Consider the following 16288-nt stretch of genomic DNA (forward strand, 5'->3'; position numbering starts at 1 on the left):
AATTCATAATTTCCTCTAAACAGACAAGGGTGAAGAGCCTTATTTTGATTTAAATGCCCTGAACATCCTTGGTTTCTATGGAGCTGTGCTGATTTATGTCAGCTGATTTCCTGCTCTTAACCTTTGAAAAGGAATTTCTATTATAAAAGAAAATGCAAAGCTTCTTCCATGGAAAGTCCCAAATTTTGAACTATAAATTACAACCTGATTAGAAGAATGACACGAGTCACCTTGACCTACATTTTTTAAATTGACTCCATTACTCAGAACAAGGGCATTTTCCAGTAACCAACTATTAATGTCTTAGTAATACAAGACTTTGAACACCAAAAACCTTAATGAGTGTTGTGAAGTGCTTTGAGATGCTGAGTTCTGAGGAAGTAGAACATCCTCCATGAGTGATATCATCCCTGTTTTATTTGTAGATAAACAAAGGAACATTGAGGTAAAGGTCACATAAAGAGCGAGTGGCAGCATCAGAAATAAAACACAGAAGTCTTGACAACCCGTGCTATGTATTTACCATTGATCCTGAACCCTCTTAGACCCTTTGAATTCTTGGACTCTTAATATGTCACTAAAACGAGAATCATTCATATGGGGACTTATTTGTGGCTTTGTTAATTTTTTTGTTTTGTTTGGCAAGCTTATGTAGGAATCATCTTCCAATCTAAGCCAAAACAATGACCAGCTAGATAAGGTTCTGATCCACTTTAAGTTTTCCTTCTTCATAAATAAAAATAATAATTGTCCAAAAATGGTCATTGTGTAAATTTCAAGCTTGTTTGTGCGTGGTGTACGATTGCAAATCTCAATATGTAATTAAAATAAGAAAAACTGCAGTGTATGTCTCTTAAGGAGGCTGAAGTGTAAATCCCAGCCACTGACCCAAAACCTGAAAAGGAAGGGAATTCGGAGGTAAGAGAAAATGCTACCTCTTGGTTGCTACTCAAAAGTGAAATTATTCATAAGTAGTAGGATACTGTGACCCACCATAGGGACGTGTTTCCATGGAAAGAAAGAATAACACACACACTACACTGGGCAAAATCACCCTGACGTGTTCTGTAAAATAAACCTTAACTACAGTCTCAGGAAATGTACATATAACAGGTCCATATCCATGTTGCTGGAGGAGATGGGGAAACATGTTGAGGAAAACATGAGACTGAAGTTAAAAATTTTGCTTGATAGTAACAGTCAGATGAAGAGGCAGGGGAAAGAGGAATGGGATTGTGCACAGGAATAAACTCATAGACTCATAGACTTTAAGGCGAGAAGGGACCATCATGATCATTATTAGGATATAGATATTCAGGCCTGTCTGCAAAGGCCTGTATTTTAAGAATTTAGGTGTATTCTTATCACTTGGCTAGTTATAGAGATATAAAAGAATCAAAATTACTGTCTGCCAGTGTAAGGGACTTCTCTTACTGTGACAGTCTGAGGCCCTTAGGCTCAGGCTTAGGCTTAGGCCTTTGGCTAAGCAGCAGAGGCAGCCATAAGCTGGGAAGCAACCGGTCACCTCCTCACATTCCAACCTAGTCACATTGAAATAAGGTGCTATGGGGCTATTAGGATACAATCCTGTCCTGATAATGCCTGTCACCTCCAGAGAAAGGAAAGTGCCTAGAAAATGTAAAAGGAAACTTAGTTTGATAGCATACTGTCTGGCAAGAACTCACTTATCGATAGCTGGGATGTGAAATCCTCACTTCTGTATTGTTTTGTCATTATAGGTCCCACTTTGCTATTGTTTGTCTGTATAATCTCTGTCTGGTTCTGCGATTGTTCCTGTCTGCTGTATCATTAATTTTGCTGGGTGTAAACTAATTAAGGTGGTGCAATATAATTGGTTACATAATCATGTTACAATATGTTAGGATTGGTTAGTTAAATTTCAGGAAAATGATTGGTTAATGTATAGCTAAGCAGAACTCAAGTTTTACTATATAGTCTGCAGTCAATCAGGAACTGTGTGGGTGGGTGTATGGGTGGGGGAGATGGGAACAGGGAATGGGGGTAAGGAAATTGGAGTCATGTTTGGCTAAGGGCAGGAATGGGAGCAGGGACACAGGTGTAAGGCTCTGTGGTGTCAGAGCTGGGAAGGGGGACACTAAGGAAGGAAACTGGAATCATGCTTGCTGGAAGTTCACCCCAATAAACATCGAATTGTTTGCACCTTTGGACTTCGGGTATTGTTGCTCTCTGTTCATGGGAGAAGGACCAGGGAAGTAAGTGGGTGAAGGAATAAGCCCCCTAACAATCATCTCGACTGACCTCCTGCAGTGTCTTATCACAGTGTTTTTGATATTTGAATTCTAAATTGAAGTTTATGATCCTACACCACCAGTGAAAAACTATACAATTTATATACTTGTCACTCTATTGGAGAATTTTTATCACCAGATATAAAGAAGGAAACATTAAAGTGGATCATGACATTATCTAGTTGGTTTTTGCTTACAAGTTATCAGAAGGTGATTCATTGAGAAGCTCGTCAAACAAAACAAGAACAAAATTGAGTGTGTAACAATTGCAGTCATGTAAGTTGCATATTAGGAAGTCAAAAATACTAAATGTTATTAAGAAGACAACAACACACTTTACTAATGTTGTCTGGTAATGCAGTCTAATGGTGTTCATCCCATAGAGTAACATCTAATAAGAGCTATTGGCTTTTATTTCTGTCTCTGCACCTGACTCCGTATGCGACCTTCAACTTAATGTGCATCTGTTTATCTGCATATAAAATAGAGTAACACTTCTGAAGGATGTTGTGAGGCTTTCTCAGAACTCATGATACCAAAGCACTTCACCAAACACCCATTGAAGTTTTATACATCCAAAGTGTTTGATTGGAACATTGATATTTTGGTTTTGGACGACACCCCTGTTCTGAGTAATAGGGTCACTTTAAAAATGCATTTAAAGTTCTCTTATTTCGAGGCCTTAATCAGATCATGATTTCTAACCTCAGTAATGGGGCTTCTTGATTTTCATTAAAGAGCAGCTATGTGTTTCTCTTTTCTATTAAAATTCCATTGTATAATTTATGGATGAGATCCTCATCTGGTGTAAATTGTTCCAGCTCTGTTGGCTACAGTGACACCTGAAAAGCAAAGAAATGCTCTTCCTCTTTCCCTGGTTAGAGGAAACATTTTTTGGAGCATATATAAGCCTTTAAGTAGTATAGCTGGAACACCTTCTACATGAGAAGTATCTGCAAGCATGTCCTACGGCTTGTTGGAGTCTGCATGAGCCTAATCTCATTCCACAGCCATCTCCTGCTTGGCCAATGCTGCTTTTTCTCCATTTCTCCTGTGCTTCTTCTGGATTATCTCATTTCTTCATAAAACCTCAGGTTTCTTAGCTGCTTATGGAGGGAGATGTGGTGGCTGAGGCCGTACAGGTTCAAGGTTATAACTCAAAGTCTTTATACTACCCAACCCTCAATGTGAACAATGAGCAAACCTGTAGTAAGCAGCTCTGTGTGGTTCTGCCATAGTGATCACCCTAATCCCACAGCATTGGAGACATAAGGGGAACTCTACTGAGAGATGTATTTCTAAACACCATGGGCTGAAATTAACCACAGGACAGACGGCCAGCATAAAAACATATTCAAACTTAAGTCTCTGAGAAGACTTACTTCTGAACACTTACATGGGATATATGTGTTTACAGGCCCTGTACTGCCTGTCTGCCAGGGGTGAATTTCATGTCATAGAGTCTCATGAACAACCCACTCATGAAGTCAATGGATTAACTACCATTTGTTTTAGCCTAAATTGGATCAGATATATTATGGGTGTATGTGCTGAATACACAGAAAAAAGCTTCCTGAGTCTTAGGAAAATGCTAGAATGACACTAACCAATACCAGATTTAATTTAAATGACCAGATTGGATTCCTGTATGTGATACTGATGCACAGATTCAGTTCTGACTTTCCTTCCGATTTATTCTCATTGTAACTCCAATGAAGTCAGGAGAATCATAATAGGAATGTAGTTTGCCCATAACTTTTAATGTTAAAGAAATCTGCAGTGTGTAGTAGGCATGTTGTACCAGTTCTGGCTGAGAACAGATTAATAATCACAAACCCTGAGGAAAACAATTATATCAACTGAAAGTGTGACGTGCAACAACATTTCTTTTGTAACTAATAAAGACTTCAGGCCTGTCAAGGTTCCTTCCCCACTCTGAACTCTAGGGTACAGATGTGGGGACCTGCATGAAAACCTCCTAAGCTTACTTTTACCAGCTTAGGTTAAAACTTCCCCAAGGTACAAACTATTTTAGCCTTTGCCCTTGGACTTCCACTGCCACCACCAAACTTTATCTGGGTTCCTGAGAAACCGTTGTTTGGAAACATCTTTCCCCCCAAAATCCTCCCAACCCTTGCACCCCACTTCCTGGGGAAGGTTTGGTAAAAATCCTCACCAATTTGCATAGGTGACCACAGACCCAAACCCTTGGATCTTAGAACAATGAAAAAGCATTCAGTTTCCTTACAAGAAGACTTTTAATAGAAGTAAAAAAGAATCACCTCTGTAAAATCAGGATGGTAAATACCTTACAGGGTAATTAGATTCAAAACATAGAGAATCCCTCTAGGCAAAACCTTAAGTTACAAAAAAGACACACAGACAGGAATATTCATTCTATTCAGCACAGCTATTTTCTCAGCCATTTAAAGAAATCATAATCTAACACATACCTAGCTAGATTACTTACTAAGTTCTAAGACTCCATTCCTGTTCTGTCCCCAGCAAAAACATCACACAGACAGACACAGACCCTTTGTTTTTCTCCCTCCTCCTAGCTTTTGAGAGTATCTTGTCTCCTCATTGGTCATTTTGGTCAGGTGCCAGCGAGGTTACCTTTAGCTTCTTAACCCTTTACAGTTGAGAGGATTTTTCCTCTGGCCAGGAGGGATTTTAAAGGGGTTTACCCTTCCCTTTATATTTATGACAAGGCCCCAGTGGTGTCTCAGAGCCTCCAGGTGGTCTGAGGAACAGTATAAAGCTGCTTAAGAGTCAAATCTCTTCAAACCACTTCTTTTGACTTACTCTCCTTGGTGAATGGAGTAATTTTGATTTGAATCTCTCTCTCTCTCTTTGACTGTGGAGGTGTCATGTTAGCGATTTAGGACTCAATGTTGCACATAGACTCATTGCTAAGGAGTTTTTCCATATTTTTGAAGTTCTTAAGTTGCAGGCTGTCATAAATATAAAGGGAAGGGTAAACCCCTTTGAAATCCCTCCTGGCCAGGGGAAAGCTCCTCTCACCTGTAAAGGGTTAAGAAGCTAAAGGTAACCTCGCTGGCACCTGACCAAAATGACCAATGAGGAGACAAGATACTTTCAAAAGCTGGGAGGAGGGAGAGAAACAAAGGGTCTGTGTCTGTCTATATGCTGGTCTTTGCCAGGGACAGAACAGGAATGGAGTCTTAGAACTTTTAGTAAGTAATCTAGCTAGGTATGTGTTAGATTATGATTTCTTTAAATGGCTGAGAAAAGAATTGTGCTGAATAGAATAACTATTTCTGTCTGTGCATCTTTTTTGTAACTTAAGGTTTTGCCTAGAGGGGTTCTCTATGTTTTTGAATCTAATTACCCTGTAAGATATCTACCATCCTGATTTTACAGGGGGGATTTCTTTATTTCTATTTACTTCTATTTTTTATTAAAAGTCTTCTTGTAAAAACTGAATGCTTTTTCATTGTTCTCAGATCCAAGGGTTTGGGTCTGTGGTCACCTATGCAAATTGGTGAGGCTTTTTATCCAACATTTCCCAGGAAAGGGGGGGTGCAAGTGTTGGGAGGATTGTTCATTGTTCTTAAGATCCAAGGGTCTGGGTCTGTAGTCACCTAGGCAAATTGGTGAGGCTTTTTACCAAACCTTGTCCAGGAAGTGGGGTGCAAGGTTTTGGGAAGTATTTTGGGGGGAAAGACGCGTCCAAACAGCTCTTCCCCAGTAACCAGTATTAGTTTGGTGGTGGTAGCGGCCATTCCAAGGATAACGGGTGTAATATTTTGTACCTTGGGGAAGTTTTGACCTAAGCTGGTAAAGATAAGCTTAGGAGGTTTTTCATGCAGGTCCCCACATCTGTACCCTAGAGTTCAGAGTGGGGGAGGAACCTTGACACAGGCATTGGTGGATTCGTAGTTTAAAAGTCAAGGGTGAGATCTGCAGATCAATAAGTGTGCCTCTGACACCCAGCTCCTATTACTCTTAATTAGAAATAGGGAATTGGAATCCCTTTGGTAGTTTTGAAAAATCCCACACCCCGGCTTTAACTGAGGTGTTTTAAGAAGAAACTCCCATAGTTATTCTAGAAAGGACCAATTCTAGGTTCTTGTAGTTTATTTGGTACTCAACACTCTTTGAGATAGGATAATAGATTACGAGGACCAGTGGGTCTGATCTAGCATGAGAACTCCTGTGTTCTAAAGTGTGTGCAACTAAGAATTTTAGGCTGGGGTAAGTCAACGTAACTCCTCTGAAGTCAGAGTAACTGATCCAATTTAACCAGGCTCAGGCTCTGCTCATTAGTGTTTTGTATTGAGCAAATAATATTTTCCATTCATTCATTAGGAAATATTGCTGACACACAAACTTTAGAAACCAAAGTGCCACACTCTAATGGGGAAGAGAAGTGGTTTGCGTGCGGAAGTTAAATCCTCCCAAGGAAACAATCATTAACACATTTCACCCTGCAATACTTTGTATGAACACTTTGTAAAAGGGAATAAAAATCCCAGTTGCTCATGACAGAAATATTCTATATTGTATGTTTACTTACTCCAGTCAGTTTTTTTTGGGCAAGAGGACTGCCACAGATTCAAGAGGTGCGTTAGGAAGGAGACAGAATAAGTGGAGCAAGCGGAGGAAATGGGATGCAAAATGTAGCCAGGAACTGACGGTCTAGTTCATCATTTTCCTACTCTGTGTGTCTTTCACTGAGCCCCATTACAATAGCAACTGAGCTTTATCCTTTTCATTCGGTTGCTTCTAATGCATGATGTTTACTCTTTTCCCTGTGTTTCAGGTTTACCTCCAACGCAGAAAGATGACAAAAGATTTCTCATCACTGGGGCTGTGACCCCTGTTGGAATGGGGACTGGGATGGTTATAGGAGCCATTATGACTGCTATCGGCCATGGGGTTACTATAGGCCATACACTTACGGGTGGGGCCAGCATTACGATTCCTGCTACTCTTACCCTTACCGATGGGGCAGTGGGTATGGCTCTGGAAGATGCTGGCCATGTTTTGCTGAGGAGCAATAGACCCAGAAATGAAAAGCAAGATATGATTCACCGATGAGCTTATAGGCAACGGCTTTCAGAAATGTGGATCCCCCACAATTCCCATAGGAACTGTGATTGCTCAGCAGTTCCATAAATTTTCCCCATATCTGTATTTTCCAAGTTACATGTTATGTCTATTACTTCTCCTATTCTCTGCTTCTTCTATAATTATCTGAAGGCCTGAATCTCAGTTCCATGAAGGCTCTTTTAAGCCACTCTGACAGTGTTCCAGTCCCCAAATCATTTTTGTTGCCCTCTGTTGGACGGTTTCCAATTTTTCCACATCCTTCCTGTAGTGTGGGGCCCAAAACTGGACACAGTACTCCAGATGAGGTCTCACCAATGTTGAATAGAGTGGAACGATCACGTCCCTCGATCTGCTGGCAATGCCCCTACTCATACATCCCAAAATGCCATTGGCCTTCTTGGCAACAAGGGCACACTGTTGACTCATATCCAGCTTCTCGTCCACTGTAACCCCTTGGTCCTTTTCTGCAGAACTGCTACCGAGCCATTCGGTCCCTAGTCTGTTGCGGTGCATGGGATTCTTCAGTCCTAAGTGCAAGACTCTGCACTTGTCCTTGTTGAACCTCATCAGATTTTTTTTGGCCCAATCCTCTACTTTCTCTAGGGCCCTCTGTATCCTATCCCTACCCTCCAGAGTATCTACCACTCCTCCCAGTTTAGTGTCATCTGCAAACTTGCTGAGCGTGCAATCCACACCATCCTCCAGATCATTAATGAAGAATTGAACAAAACCGGCCCGAGGACCGACCCTTGGGGCACTCCACTTGATACCAGTTGCCAGCTAGACATGGAGCCATTGATCACTACCCGTTGAGCCTGACAATCTAGCCAGCTTTCTATCCACCTTATCGTCCATTCATCCAGCCCATACTTCTTTAACTTACTGGCAAGAATACTGTGGGAGACAGTGTCAAAAGCTTTGCTAAAGTCAAGGAACAACACGTCCACTGCTTTTCCCTCATCCACAGAGCCAGTTATCTCATCATAGAAGGCAATTAGATTAGTCAGGCGTGACTTTCCCTTGGTGAATCCATGCTGACTGTTCCTGATCACTTTCCTCTCCTCTAAGTGCTTCAGAATTGATTCCTTGAGGACCTGCTCCATGATTTTTCCAGGGACTGAGGTGAGGCTGACTGGCCTGTAGTTCCCAGGATCCTCCTTCTTCCCTTTTTTAAAGTTGGGCACTATATTAGCCTTTTTCCAGTCGTCCGGGACCTCCCTCAATCACCATGAGTTTTCAAAGATAATGGCCAATGGCTCTGCAATCACATCCGCCAACTCCTTTAGCACTCTCGGATGCAGCACATCTAGCCCCGTGGACTTGTGCTCATCCAGCTTTTCTAAATAGTCCCGAACCACTTCTTTCTTCACAGAGGGCTGGTCACCTCCTCCCCATGCTTTGCTGCCCAGTGCAGCAGTCTGGGAGCTGACCTTGTTCGTGAAGACAGAGGCAAAAAAAGCATTGAGTACATTAGCTTTTTCCACATCCTCTGTCACTAGGTTGCCTCCCTCATTCAGTAAGGGGCCCACACTTTCCTTGACTTTCTTCTTGTTGCTAACATACCTGTATGTTGCTAACATACATGTTGTACTTTGTCTCATTTGACCCTGACTGGAATGAAACAAATACATTAAAATGGTAGCAAACAAGATGTGATTGTCAAACTGTACAGCTGCACTGAAAAAAGAACATCTGCTGTGAAATGCATCACCTTGGAGCAGGTGATTTGTCACAGACCTTCTTGAAACCCTGGAAATAGATTCTTTCTTGTCAGCATTCTTTCTGTCTGTTCCTGTATATTCCCCTTCTTTGTTCACATTAAAATGATTCTGCATTATAATATCAGCCTTCTGGTTTTCCTTTCGGCTCCATTCCTTATTTACCAGTCACTGCGGCCCAGATTCCCAGAAATACATACCTATTGCCTAACACCAATTGAAATAAGTGGGAATGCTACACGTTTGTGAATCTGGTCCGGTGGGTAAAAATTTACTCTTTTTCAGGGAGACAGGGCATGTGCATTACTTAAGTCCCACTCGAGCCCTGTACTGAGATGAGAATCAAGTCAGGCAAGAGTCTATAAATCATAAAAGCGGGATTACCTCTGTGCTACTTTCTTTGTACCAACTAACCCAAATAGGGTGTTTGGCATTCCTTTTTATTCAGAAGATCTCGACATATTCAGCCATAGATTAATGCCTAATAACAGCCACTCAGTATGTTCTAGATGGGCAATGTCAGCAGGTAAATCATTCCTCCTACTCATCCTCTACTCCTGAGGTTAGAGGGCAGCCTGGTGTCTTCCCCACCAAGGTGATCCAATCTCTCAACATTTTTAATTGAAAGTGTTTCAGACTTAAGTTTCAGAAATCTTAAGCATCTCTGGGCTTTGGCTGTATATAAAAGGGGTGGGCCACCCTACACACCCCATATCAGTCAGATGTATCACTGCCAGTGAACCCCACATTATGTCCCTCCAACTGGGTGTCAACCAATCCATTTTGTTATGGTCATGTCTAGTGGGCAGAGCAGGCATACAGGTTGGCGAACGAAGTCAACGGTCAGCACCAGAGTCAGCGGCCAGTTACCAGAGCCGGGGTCAAGCCAGACTCAGAACCAGGAATTGAAGCTGAGGGCTAAGAGCCAAGGTCAGATGCCAAATGCCAGAGCCAAGGGTCAAGCCAGAGTCAGGGTCAGAAGTCAAGGGCTGGAGTCACAGACAGGAGTGATCACTGAGGATTGTAGCTGAGGCATAAGGGCAGGAGGAGAGGCAAGGGTCAATCACAGTGGGAACAGGAGTGAAGGTGGGGGTGATATAGGAGCCAGGAGCAGAGCTGGACCCAGGTTGGGTGCAGGAGGAGGCACAATAGGAAACCAACTGGTTACTTGGACAAACTTCTTGTTTCTCCTCCTGGCTTAAACAGTGTAGTTGGACCAATTGGTGGAGCCAGTCAATCCTCCAATCTGAGCGTGGTGCCTTAGCTGGGGCTATAGCCCTAGCAGCTTCTCTGCCTACCCACATTCAGTTGAGGCCAGGATATGGCAGCTGTTGGTCTAGTGGATAGGGGAGAAGCAATACACATAATACATCTTGATTTTGGTAAGGCTTTCAACACAGTTCCACATGACATTCTCATAAGCCAACTAGGGAGATGTCATCTAGATGACTTTACTATAAGATGAACAACTGATTGAAAGACCAGGAGAATGGATGAAGCTGACAACTGGTGTGATCCAGTCTAGCAATTCCTACATTCTTATGAGCAAAAATGCCCATTGAAGATGCTTCTCCTCAGATAGTGTAATTTAGTGTCGCTCCATGAAAGACAGTGGACCTGAGCCAATTTACCCCAGCTGAGGATCTAGTCCTTATTGATTTATTTGGAGAAAACAAAAGTTTCTGTTCATTCATCAGCAAGTATTGGTGACTCACAAGGTTTGGAAAACCAAAGAGCCACACTCTGATACCGGACAGAACCGGTTTGCCATGCAGAGGTTAAATCTTCAAAGGAAAGGAAATGATCAGCATTATCCCAGACATGTTCTCTATGAGAAATGTTTTAAATGGACACAGAATCCCAGCTGTCCATCATGGAAATAGTTACACTTATTCCAGTCAGTGTTTGTCATATAAAGTAATTGAGAAAGGTTCAAAGCGGCCAATTGGAAGGGAAGTTCAGTGCAAATGGGTGTTAGGGGGCTTATTCCTTCACCCACTTACTTCCCTGGTCTTTCTCGCATGAACAGAGAGCAACAATACCCGACGTCCAAAGGTGCAAACAATTTGATGTTTATTGGGGTGAACTTCCAGCAAGCATGATTCCAGTTTCCTTCCTTAGTGTCCCCCTTCCCAGTTCTGACACCACAGAGCCTTACACCTGTGTCCCTGTTCCCATTCCTGCCCTTAGCCAAACGTGATTCCAATTTCCTTACCCCCATTCCCTGTTCCCATTTCCCCCTTTAGCAAAACATGATTCCAATTTCCCCACCCCATTCACTGTTCCCATTTCCCCTCCCCTCCCCACACCCACCCACACACCCACTTCCTGATTGACTGCAGACTATATAGTAAAACTTGAGTTCTGCTTAGCTATACATTAACCAATCATTTTCCTGAAATTTAACTAACCAGTCCTAACGTATTGTAACATGACTATGTAACCAATTATATCCCACCACCTTAAGTAGTTTACACCCAGCAAAATTAATTATACAGCAGACAGGAACAATCACAGAACCAGACAGAGATTATACAGACAAACAATAGCAAAGTGGGAACTATAATGACAAAACAGTACAGAAGTGAGGATTTCACATCCCAGCTATCGATAAGTGAGTTCTTGCCAGACAGGATGCTATCAAACTAAGTTTCCTTTTACATTTTCTAGGCACTTCCCTTTCTCTGGAGGCGACAGGCACTATCAGGACAGGATTGTATCCTAACAGCCCCATAGCACCTTATTTCAATGTGACTAGGTTGGAATGTGAGGAGGTGACCGGTCGCTTCCCAGCTTATGGCTGCCTCTGCTGCTTAGCCAAAGGCCTTAGCCTAAGAACAGGGCCTCAGACTGTCACAGTGAGAGAAGGACCTTAGACCGGCAGACAGTGATTTTGATTCTTTCTTTTATATCTCTATATAGTTATCTCTATAACTAGCCAAGTGATAAGAATACACCTAAATTCTTCGAGTACAAGCCTTTACCGACAGGCCTGAATATCTATATCCTAACAATGGGTAAGAGGCATAGAAAGAGGAAATAGGAAGAAATACATAGCCATGAACATAGGGACTAAATCCATTCCTCCTCTCTCTCTTCGACAGACCATCACCGATTGTCGAAACCATCCCAGGACCAATTCTTAGCAATTTCCTTCAGCAGAGTGAAGTGGGAGCCGTAGGAGCACCTGTGGTCGGAGCGGGCTATGACGGCTCATTCGGTTTGTGGGGATTGTACGGCTCTGGAGACCGTTACAGAGGATTGTATGGTTACGGGGGATTAGGTGGTTATGGGGGCCATTACTGTTATAGGGGATTGAGTGGTTATGGGGGAGGTTACAGTTATGGGGGACTATGAAATTACCCAGGGCGTTATGGTTATGGGGAAATATGTGGTTCTGGGGTATCTTGCCATAGGTACCTCAGTGGAAGCCGTGCACCATATAAAACCCAGTAGGAATATCTGTTGGAAAAGAAAAGACAAGGAAGTGAACAGCAGGCTACCGACTCACAGCTGACCTTTAGAGCATGGATTTCAGAAGCGCTGTGCAGGCATGGCTCCACTTGAATTCAACGCGAGCTGTGTCTGCTCCGCGCCTTTGTCTCCTAGACCCATTTCTAACGTTACGTTTTATGACTCTTTCTGCCAATGCTTTCCCAACCGCGTGCTTAGTCTCTCAGTCACATGTGGACTCATTCTGAATTACACTCAGGCTGTTTGTACTGACCCCGCAGGGTGAAGGAATCAGGGGCCTTAACAGAGGCATCAGTTACATTTATTATCATTTTAAATCCCTTTGCAGGGGAAAGGATCACTAACACAATCATCAGAATGGTTACAGAGAGAGTGAGTCAAATAGGACTTGTCTAATTCACCTAGGAGAATAAGATAAAGTAATTAGAAGATCACTGAGCCATGAGTGCTTTTATACAGTTCTGTAGACTCACTGGAGGACTTGAGAGGCCCTGTGTTCCTGAAGGTCTAAATAGTTACAAATCAATCTTTGCATAACTCCTTCAATTGATGTAGTTTTTTTCCTCCGTGTTTTTGGCAATTAGTTTGTTCCTAACTCCACATGGTGTGACATGCTCATTACACCCTGCAACTCTCTTTCATCTTACAACTTTATGGGCCAGCTACATTCCTGCTTTCATTCTACTGACTTCATTGATGCTGCAATGGGATATTTGGAAGCCTAGAATAGTAAAGTGTCCAATGTAGTTGACGAGCCATGGTGAGCATGTGGCCTTACTAATCACTGTTACTGGATTTTACTTCAGATTCTGCCACCTGCTCCCTGTGTATCCTACACCTCAATTGCTTGTTCACCTCCACATAAATCTGATCTAATATTGACATTATGCTCAATGATCATAGCCTTCCTCAAATCAAAGAACTTCAAAGCACTTCAGGCTCATTAATGTTGTATGTGTCCACAGTGTTGTATTATTTTAATAGCAGAATTTTTGTACTGGTATTAGATGCCTCCAGATTGTGGGTTAGATTAATTTTACAAATGCATGTTAAGGTTTCGGATGTCATTCCAATAGTCAGCTCATGACTCTTAGCTTTCAAATTAGGGGCTCTTTGATTTTCATTCAAAAAAGCTTTTCATTTCCCTTTCTTTACCAAACATTCCTTTGTAAACCTCAAGGGGCAGATGCTGAGCCAGGATACATCAGCGCAGTTCTATAAATTTCTATGACATTCTGTGTCTTAAAACTGAGCGGAGAAATTGACACTGCTCAGGTAGAAGAAATCCTGTCAGGGGTATATTTTCCATTTTCAAACATTCTAATTATAGATGAAAATCTTACTGTGGAGAAGGGTCTGGCAGAATGCCCTTGGTTGGCCAGATTTAGAATGAATCCAATCTCCTCTCACAGCAATTTGACCACCGAAGAAGTACTCCTTAACTCTGCCTGTTTTACCCGTCTTCCTTTTCTTTACAAGCTGAATTCTCTTACAGGACCCAATTCTCTTGGATGCTCATGAACAGAGATACAGTAGCTGATGTTTCCCACTCATTTCACTGTACATTGGATCTGAGCAGCTGCGGTTGAAAGTGCCCAGTATGCTCAGACAGATACACTCCACACAGGGTTTTCTCTAAGCTAGCCTGGATAAAGTGCCTTTCTTCAGTTTGAAGCTGATGGAGCTATGCTGGTACACACTGGTTCAACATCCACCCTTAAACTGTAAAATAGATATAAAAGGGAAATGCAAAGGTGCATTGAATGAAAATCAAAGAGTCCAATTTCAGAGTCTGAGAATCACAAATGAGTACTGGAATGACATCTGAGACCTTGACATACATTTTAAAAGCGAATCTAATCTTTAGTATTGGAACATCTAATCCAAGTAAATGTTATTACTACTATAATAATACATCACTTTGGCCGTATAAAACTTGACGAGTGGTGGTGAAGTGCTTTGAAATGCTTAGATCAGAGGAAGCCTCAGACAATCCATTTTGAAAGCTATTATTATACCTGTTTGCCACAGAGGTGAACGAAGGTCAGACAGGGAGTGATTGGGAGAGTCAAAAAAAGACGACAACAGTTGGGACTCTTCATGCCAAAAATTTACTCCAGCTCTTGAACCCCACTGGACACTTACCGTTCATGGCTTCCAGCTATGTCACTCACCTGAGAGTAACTCTTAGAAAGGCTCATTCTCGAATTTTTCTTAGTTTGTTCTCATGATTTTTGGGGGAATTTTTCCGTGAAACATCTTCTGATCTAAATGTGAAACATAATAAAAAATCAAGGGTTTTGCAATCCACTTTATTTGAAGGTGGTGGGTATTTACATTTGAGTAGATTTTAATTATCTCGTACCAAACTGAAGTGAATTGAATTATCTGGTACCACATCTGAATTAAATGTGGAGAGTTTTATTCCTGTACAACACATGAACAAGCTTGAAATGTACACACTTGTAATTTCTTTGGACAATTACTATCCTCATGGATAGAGAAGGCGATGTCAAAGAGACGACCCACCCTGTACCTCGTTTCACAAAGCTGAAAGAATTCATCACCATTGGGTCACGATGACCCGTTCGAGACGTGTGTTTCCAAGGAAAGAAAAAATAGCACACACAGTGCAGTTGGTGACTTCATCCCAATGGGTGACATGCCTTAAAGCAAGTTTTTGAAGCTTGAATTATATAATGTGATTTATAATGCTAACATACTCATGGGAAAGAAATTGAGAGACTTTTAATTCCTTTGGAGAAGTGCTGTATTAATGTATAAAGGAGAGACAGTTAAAGTGGACCAAAATTAGCCAGTTTTTTTTTTAATCATTGATGCTTAGTTCCATGGATGCACACATTTTTTAACAAGACATACTAACCTTGTCTTCTAAAAGAGTGCCACAGGGATGGAGCACGTGCTTAGCCCGTGGCAGGAGGAGTCAGAAGTATTGGATTGTATTTCTGTTTCTGCAACTCACACCCGTGCAACCTTCACCTCAATGTGCTTCTTTTTTCTCTACCTAGAAATCAGGAATAGTAAGGATGTTAGGACTGGAAATTGTTCAGCGTTCTTAGAACTCAAGATTTCAAAGCACCTAAGAACAGTCATTGGTGTTTTATAAATGCAAAGAGATGTATCCTTAGAATATTATTAAATTGTTTTGGGATTAGAAGCCTCTGCATTGACTAGTAGAGTCACCTGAAAAAAAAAATAGAGGCCAAGGTTTCTTGTGTTATTCCTTTAATCAGGTCTTGATTCAAAGCCAAAGAATTTGGGGATATTGCATTTTCATTCAAATGTAATTTTGCATTTGGTATTTTTAAAATTATTTTATAGGAAAATGAAGGTGCTCTCAAGGTGGAAATCAGCACAGTTGCTTCAACTTCAAAGCAATTCTGGGCCTTAAAATCAAAGGAAGATATTTCTGCCTTCTTCCCTGGATACCAAAAGCACTCCTAGAGATATAGTTTACACTTAAAACAACATTCTGGTTCTTGCAGGATTTTTTTCAGCAATACGGCCCATAGCTGGTCATATCTCATCCCACAGCACTCTCCTCCTTTACCAAGAATCCATGATTTCAACCTCTCCTGGGCTTCTTCCAGGGCTCAGTCAGCTGCATTACCTTGCAAGACTTCAGTTTCTTGTCAGCTCAGTCATAGAGAGATGGTTTCTGACAGAGTACAAGTTCCACAACTTAACTCAAAACCTTGCTATAGAAGAGCACTGCTTCCTTTCACTCCC

The 16288-nt window shown here is 41.7% G+C and overlaps 1 long non-coding RNA gene across 1 annotated transcript; it reads right to left on the reverse strand.

The window, feature by feature from the left end:
• Positions 1 to 12376: 12376 nt before the first annotated feature.
• LOC125625989 (uncharacterized) lies at positions 12377 to 15552 on the reverse strand. The gene is made up of 3 exons (XR_007353675.2): positions 15423 to 15552; positions 14713 to 14805; positions 12377 to 12526 (listed from the first exon to the last, which is right to left on the reverse strand). It is a non-coding gene; the product is annotated as an uncharacterized LOC125625989 (long non-coding RNA).
• Positions 15553 to 16288: the final 736 nt, after the last annotated feature.

This window comes from Caretta caretta, chromosome 24 (genome assembly GCF_965140235.1).
Source record: "Caretta caretta isolate rCarCar2 chromosome 24, rCarCar1.hap1, whole genome shotgun sequence".
NCBI lineage: Eukaryota > Metazoa > Chordata > Testudines > Cheloniidae > Caretta > Caretta caretta.